This window comes from Antedon mediterranea, chromosome 1 (assembly GCF_964355755.1).
Source record: "Antedon mediterranea chromosome 1, ecAntMedi1.1, whole genome shotgun sequence".
NCBI lineage: Eukaryota > Metazoa > Echinodermata > Crinoidea > Comatulida > Antedonidae > Antedon > Antedon mediterranea.
This window is the reverse complement of record NC_092670.1, coordinates 4,438,060-4,445,390: the sequence shown is the minus strand read 5'-3', so window position 1 is coordinate 4,445,390 and position 7,331 is coordinate 4,438,060. Positions and strand designations below refer to the sequence as shown.

Sequence of the window (7,331 nt, the reverse complement as noted above, 5' to 3'; positions counted from 1 at the left end):
GGACTACGTCCAGTTTGTGGATGTCCTCAGAGAATAGCTGCAAACGAGATAATCTCCTACATTGTTAAATTTCCATTCAGCGCACAGTGATGGAGATTCTACGTGACCGGTAAACATTAGTTGTATCTTTTCTTATTTTCTTGAACATTATCTGCATGTTAGTATAATTGTTAGAACATGGTGGATAGAACATGCATTTATTTAATCAATACACTATTTCCTCCCCCATGATATACCTAATTTGAGTTTTTGTCCACATAAATTATTACAAAAACAAAGAATGAACCGGCGCAATGGTGCAAATAACAGAAAAAACAGCATAGAATAAACTATGTTAAGTGATCGGTCCACTTTTAATTTAAAATTACAATTAGAGAATAGTGCTAACAATGAAGATGAATTGCGTGCCATTGTTGATGAGAGTAGTGAACTATGTGGATGATTGTAGTGAATAGTGCAATTCATTATATAATGTTTGGTAGTCCCTACGGATGTGCATTATCCCTTGACAGTACAACAGGCTTCAGCTACATTAACTTAGGCTAATTAAAGCAGTATAAGTACTCAAGTATGTACTCCTAGTACAGTACTGTCATATTCATTATTGTGAATGATGATCGGTCCACTTTAATTATCAATGATTAAGCAATTATAATTTTTTTTAAACAAATATATTTTTCTGACACATAAGTTCATCCTTGCCATATGGTTGGTTGATTGAATCACTTACCCTGGATTATTCTCTACCATTTTGATAACTTTTACCTTTTAAGGCCGTGTTTTCGCAGCTAACAATTTAACCATCAAGTTCTTGTGGAATCGGGGTTTAAAATCGATTCCGCTATAGACAAATTAACCGATAATTTGTATTATTATATTAATTTTTTTACCTGAGGGACAAGTTGTTGCGTTGTGGTTGGGCACTTGCTGTTCGGTAGTGACTGATCTTGTGCACTTCATTTTTTATTATTATCTGGACAGTAAAAAAGTTAACCGATAGTATTTGATAAAAGTTTACTTTAGATCATTGTTAAAACACAAAGTGAGTGTCCTAATATGTTTGCATTCAGTGGAGATATTACCATCCTTTACAATTTAAACGCCTTCATTCTTCTAAATATCATCTGCATATATTTTTGGAAGACGTTCGATATGTTAAAAAAATATATTTATTAAGCATGTGTTATTGAAATTATCCTCAACCTGAATACATGAATAATATAAATAGCACTAACAAAATAACTAAAAACTTTATTGACAAGGAAAAGGTTTATCTATCGACTAAAACAAAAATACCCGATACCTGACCAACTTTGAAATGATGATGAATGATGAAAATGAATGATGTACAATATTTCTAAAAATTGTAATATTTCTTCTTATTATTACTGATAGTGTTCAGTGCCAGTAAAGATTGTTATGTTAACAAATAATATGTTAACCGTTTCCTGAACGTAATTGATCGTATCATTTCTGTCATTGGTACCCACTACCCGTTGGCATTATAAACCTGCCAAATAAAGTATTGTTTAGGTTATGTACAAGTGATTTAGGATCAATAACTATCAAAAGTTAAAGAGCAAGTGGCGACAGAGTTCTGTTTTTTGTATAATGTTGAATTATTTGTAGATACCTGTAATTAGGACGTAACGAAAATTAAACACAAAATAGGTCATCCGATCATATTTATATTATATTGCCTGATGGATCATTATATTTGATTATTACTTTAGTTGAAGCAATGTAGATATCGTTAAGTTCCTGTACATGATATTTATTGTTATATTTTTTGTTATATTTTTATTATGTGTAAAACAGGATTCAGTACTGTATTACCGAATCATGTGCCGTACTACAAAAACATTCTGAAGGTAAAGTTATTTACTCTGGTCCTCAAGGAAAACTGGAATCTAAGGTCAGCTGTGTGGCGCCTCCAGATCGACAGCACATCGGGGGAGACCATCGATCGGACGAGGCAATGAATAAGGCTGCGTTCGACGACCTGATCAGTTTGCTTTTACCCCCAGATATCTGGTTTTCTTTAGTCTCACGGTAACAATATTTGGAATTTAATATGCCGAATACATTTAGTTTTTGTTCAATCGTATCTGACATATATCTAGGCTCACTATTTACGCACAAAAGCTGAAGAGTAAGCGGCTGCTTATCTACTCAGTATCATATCATAGGGATTCTAATATCGCTATGATATAAGTAGGCCTACTTATTAGGCTATTTAAACCACTCGACCCGCTCTGCGTATTGTGTAAATGGTCATAAAAAATAACATAGGTTCTGAATAGCACATTCCTTGAATAACCTATGATTGAACTATGAGCCTATTTTTTTCAAATAGTGTTACAGTAACACGTTCTTTAACCTTAGTATATATCTATCATTTTCAGCCCCCTCTATCATTAATCAATAATGGTTTTCACATTATATTATACTAATTCATATTTATCAACTGATTAGATACAGTAGTAGTATCATTAGGATACATTTGTTTTTCAAACGATTCAACAACGTGAATCTTTCCATTAAGTTTTTTCTTCTTCATCAATTAATTTCAGGAAATGAGAAGAAAAAGTAGCCAAGTGACAACAGTAATTGAACATGATTTATTATGTCAAACCATTTGTGTTAGTTTTCATAATTATTGTATAATATTTATGGCGTCATTACTATTATTTACTGCAATTCCGTAAATCTTTAAATATCACCTGCTCAATTTTATATATTTATTTTAAATAATGATAAATAACACACATAAACTGTAACAATATATATCAGACAGACTATTTTTTTAGGAATCAAATTTGTTGTTTCAAATTTAAACAAGAATATTTCTTACAAAAAACGCTGCTCGCTTATTGTTATTGCTAAGGTCAAGTCTGGGGGTCACTTCATCACGCCTAGATACTTCAAGTATCCTATTACAAACAAAAACTTCAATGGACTGTTTTGATAATAATTCAATGATTATCTGACAGCGAATTATAGTAATATCATGGGACTCATAAATACCAGAATGCTTTGGGATTTGTCGTTAGACTCTTTTCTCAGCCGTTTTTGGATTCAACAGGTGGTACCAATAAATTATAGTGGAGTTTCCATTTTAACAAAAATGTCAAAGTGTAGTACTATAAAGTAGTCTGGGCTCCAGACGGAGTTTTTTCTTAATATTAGTAAAAATATAAACATTTTTGCACATATGGCGTTTCATACGTGTATTACTTGAGTTTGTATTTTCAGACAAAAATCGCGGTCGAAATAAAAACAAATAAATTATTTAAAAAAACAATACAGACTTGGGGCAAGTCTATACTATAAAGCTGCTTGATTTCATCTAATGAATGAGTCATCTCGTGTGACGTAGCGGGCTAGAGCAGCAGCGTGAAAAAATCAAAATCAAGAAATGATGGACATAAAAGTCAGTTTTGAGCTTGCATACTATATGCAGCGCAACCCGGTATAAATTTAGCAAAATACTGTATTACTTTCGGCCTAAAGTTCATGTGAGAGCATGTCTATTTCTTAGACCATTAATTTGTAGCTTAACGCTCATGTACAGGCTTTACTTTTTTATAATATCTGGTTGATTTTACATAAATCAAACATGTTTTGCAGGAATCATGACAAAAAAAACATAATTTTCTATTCAAAATTTGGAAAAAAAAAGACCCTCAACACTTAAAAAATGGGAACGATAACAAATACAAAAAGACGAGAAAAAGGAAAACAAACGGAGTGACCAACTTAAATATAAAAATAACTTAATTATATAATCATCTGATAACTGTTGTTACAGCTACAGCTCACTTTTCATTCACCCATTCTGTTTCAATTATTATTATGTAACAGATATATATGTAACAATTTGATGTGATTTATTGTTTATTTTACGATTTGATTCTAAGTAATACGAGCTTACGTCCTAGGAAGTGGCCTATTTTCACGTTTTATAGGCGTATTTATGCGACAGTTGTGTTATACAATACATTGTTTTGTTATATAGTTGTTTAGTATTAAATACTGCCAGCGGGCTCATACTATTATCATACTATTATGTTTGTACCTGGGAATAGTAAAATTGTAATTTCAATCTTTCCCTGTATGTACAGAATTTTCTTCCATATACCATCATCTCACTAAAATTATCTGCCAATGTTTAGAGCATTATTTGTTACAGTTAATGGAACGTTGTTTGATTCTCATCTAAATCGATTTACTGCCCTCTACATTCATAATAAACAGAAGTGGTTCTTTTTGCAAAAATCAAAGATTAACGAACTAATAATAAACAAGCTTATGGAACGCCGCTTACGCAACATTTCGATGATATGAATTTTATGACGCGATATGTGAATGAAATGCATCGATATGAATTGAATGGCGTGATATATGAATGAAATGTTTTGAATTGAATGCTTTGAATTGAATGTTTTGAATGAAATGTTTTGAATGAAATATTTTGAATTGAATGTTTTGAATAAAATGTTTTGAATGAAATGTTTTGAATGAAATGTTTTGAATTAAATGTTTTGAATGAAATGTTTGAATTGAATTGAAAAGTCAAACTATTGGCGGCGTATGTCATTCCCGCTCGCGATTTTTTTTCAACCCTTAATAGGCCTAGGCCTAAGCATGGGTACCCTCATCTCCTTTCAACGCTGTCATCAATATGAATCCTTTACAGAGACTCCCTAACAGACCTGAAACATTGGAATACATATTTCCGAACCCAGGTCTGTTAGGATTCTCTGTAAAGGCAGCGTGGAAGAAAGCAGATGAGGGTACCCAGGCTTAGGCCTAAGAGGTTGAGAAAATAATCGCGAGCGAGAATGATATACGCCACCAATAGTTTGACTTTTCAATTCAATTCAAACATTTCATTCAAAACATTTCATTCAAAACATTTCATTCAAAACATTTCATTCAAAACATTTCATTCAAAACATTTCATTCAAAACATTTCATTCAAAACATTTCATTCAAAATATTCAATTCAAAGCATTCGATTCAAAACATTTCATTCATATATCGCACCATTTAATTCATATCGATGCATTTCATTCACATATCGCGTCATAAAATTCATATCATCGAAATGTTGCGTAAACGGCGTTCCATACAAGCTACAATACGTGGACTGTCAATGCAATTGTAAAAATTAGAGTTCAACTCAACCAAATGTCATGCACTCAGTGGCGGATCCGATTTTTGATGGGGGCCTAAAGGCCTAAAAGTAGTGAAATGTAGTGCTGAACTTAATTTTATGTCCTATCTTTTGCATTACAATTTGTGAAAGGGTCCCCCTTGAATCCACCCATGTGGCAGCATTGCAATTTTCAAAATGTCACCATTCTTGGAGGTTTTTAAAACAAATCTACGATAGGTCTACGAAACATTAACAGCCGGTTATCGAGGTCGCGTGCACTGAGGTCCTATTCTTATATTATTTTGTAATATTTATAGCAACCACTGTGCATGCGCAAGCTGACTTTTTCAATAATACTTTATTGTGAAAGACCTTTACCATAATGCATTCTCCCATAGCACAAATTGTGCGTGGACCGCACAATTTAATTGCTAAAAAATATGATTGGTGCACCAATATTATTGCATCGATTTGATGACAATCGCCCTGAGTCATCTAACTTCCTTTTCTACAGGTTGACGCTAAACTGAAATAGTGCGCCCTCTATATCGACACACAGTTTTGGGTTCCTCTGGAGGTATGGTTTGCGATTTCTTCTTGTGGATTCGATGTTGTGTTTTCAGACTTATCACGTCAATTATAAGTGGAATAAATGCATCGTGTGACAGCATCACAGACAGAATGTGTGTTTACAATATATTAACTGATGGTTCCGATTACTAAGCTGCTACCGTCCGATCCGGAGTTTCCAAGGAAACTTTTGTAAATGGTCAGTCTATGTTCAAAAATATACTGGGTTAAATTGCCCACAGTAGTACGACGTCCCTCTCTCTTAATGGTATATTCATGTCGTCTAGCTATCACCGTTTTTAGTCGCGTGGACGCGACTCTATAGTTCACTAGGTCGGTCGGTCTGTCGCTCGGTCGGGTATCACTATGCGTTTTATCGCTTTCTGACCTTATCTTGATATCAGTTTAATTTAGCTAAGTCAATTTTTCACAGTATATTCCCTTATGGCCAGGAATCGGCGTGGTTACGTTTTCACGGTGCGCAATAAAAAATTACGCGGTGTACGCACGATTTAACAAAATCACGTTTGTAATCATATCTTCACAACCATGAATCACAATTAAATAAAATTTGGTACTCATACATTTCAGGGCATAAATCATCATATGGCAATACAATTACGTGCGTAGCGCATGTAACGCATGCGTACACGCGCTTAACATTTTCAAAATTTATTTTCGATAAAATAAGAGTACGTTTCAGGCAATTTTAAGCGTTTACAAAATTGCCATGAGTGCGCAGATTTTTGCGCGCGTTAAATGTTATTGCGCACTCTTTTTGCCCGATTTCTGTTTTCTTCACTTACTTTTCAACTCGAAGTTATGTTATACGAGCACGTCAAAAGTGACAGGCTACGCACGTGTAAATTAAAAAAATATAAATGTTTATAAACATTTCAACATTTTTAAACATGTTCAGTCATTTTGGTCAGTTGGTAGGTTGGTCGTTCGGTCGGTAAACACTAATGAGCACGCGACTGTAGCCATCTATATGGCCTTGTTCCTTAATGTAGGCCTACGCATCAGCATTTAGATGTGTAAGGGACTCCAGTCTGAGAAGACTTGTTCTACTACCAGAACTAAAATGATCCAGGAATGCCTTGAACCTCTGGCGAGGTTGTGGATATGGTATCCGGCGACCCTACCGTAACCGCTCGGCCACATGCGTCTAAAAAACATCAAGCATCTGTAAAATAACAGTTTATTTAATCTCTCATCTCTCTTAGGCCTGCGTAGCCTTTAATGGCGTCATAATGTAGACGTGGTTGACTGCGAATTCACAGATAGGGAGGTGGTGATCTCTGAGCGGGGTTGATAAAATCTGACAACAACAGCGTCCTCGACCCCTATTGATAATTACAGTCCCTAAAGTGGACATATTTTACCAACCTTTCGTTTCACATAACAGTTTAACAAAACAAATGATTCAAATGAAATTCGTCTTTATTCTTTCCAATACCCATTGACAAAACATGACGATTTAATTACGTAACACGTAAACAGAGCTTTTTAGATAAAAAAAAACATTGTTGTACGAAAACATGAAAATGTCTAAAAAATGCATACCTTTAAAAAATGTTCAGACTCTCATTTTTTCATT

The 7,331-nt window shown here is 34.0% G+C and overlaps 1 protein-coding gene across 1 annotated transcript in view; it reads left to right on the top strand.

The window, feature by feature from the left end:
* Positions 1-7,331, top strand: part of LOC140054221 (small ribosomal subunit protein eS8-like) — a 225,609-nt gene that overhangs the window by 17,906 nt on the left and 200,372 nt on the right. The window lies entirely within an intron of this gene.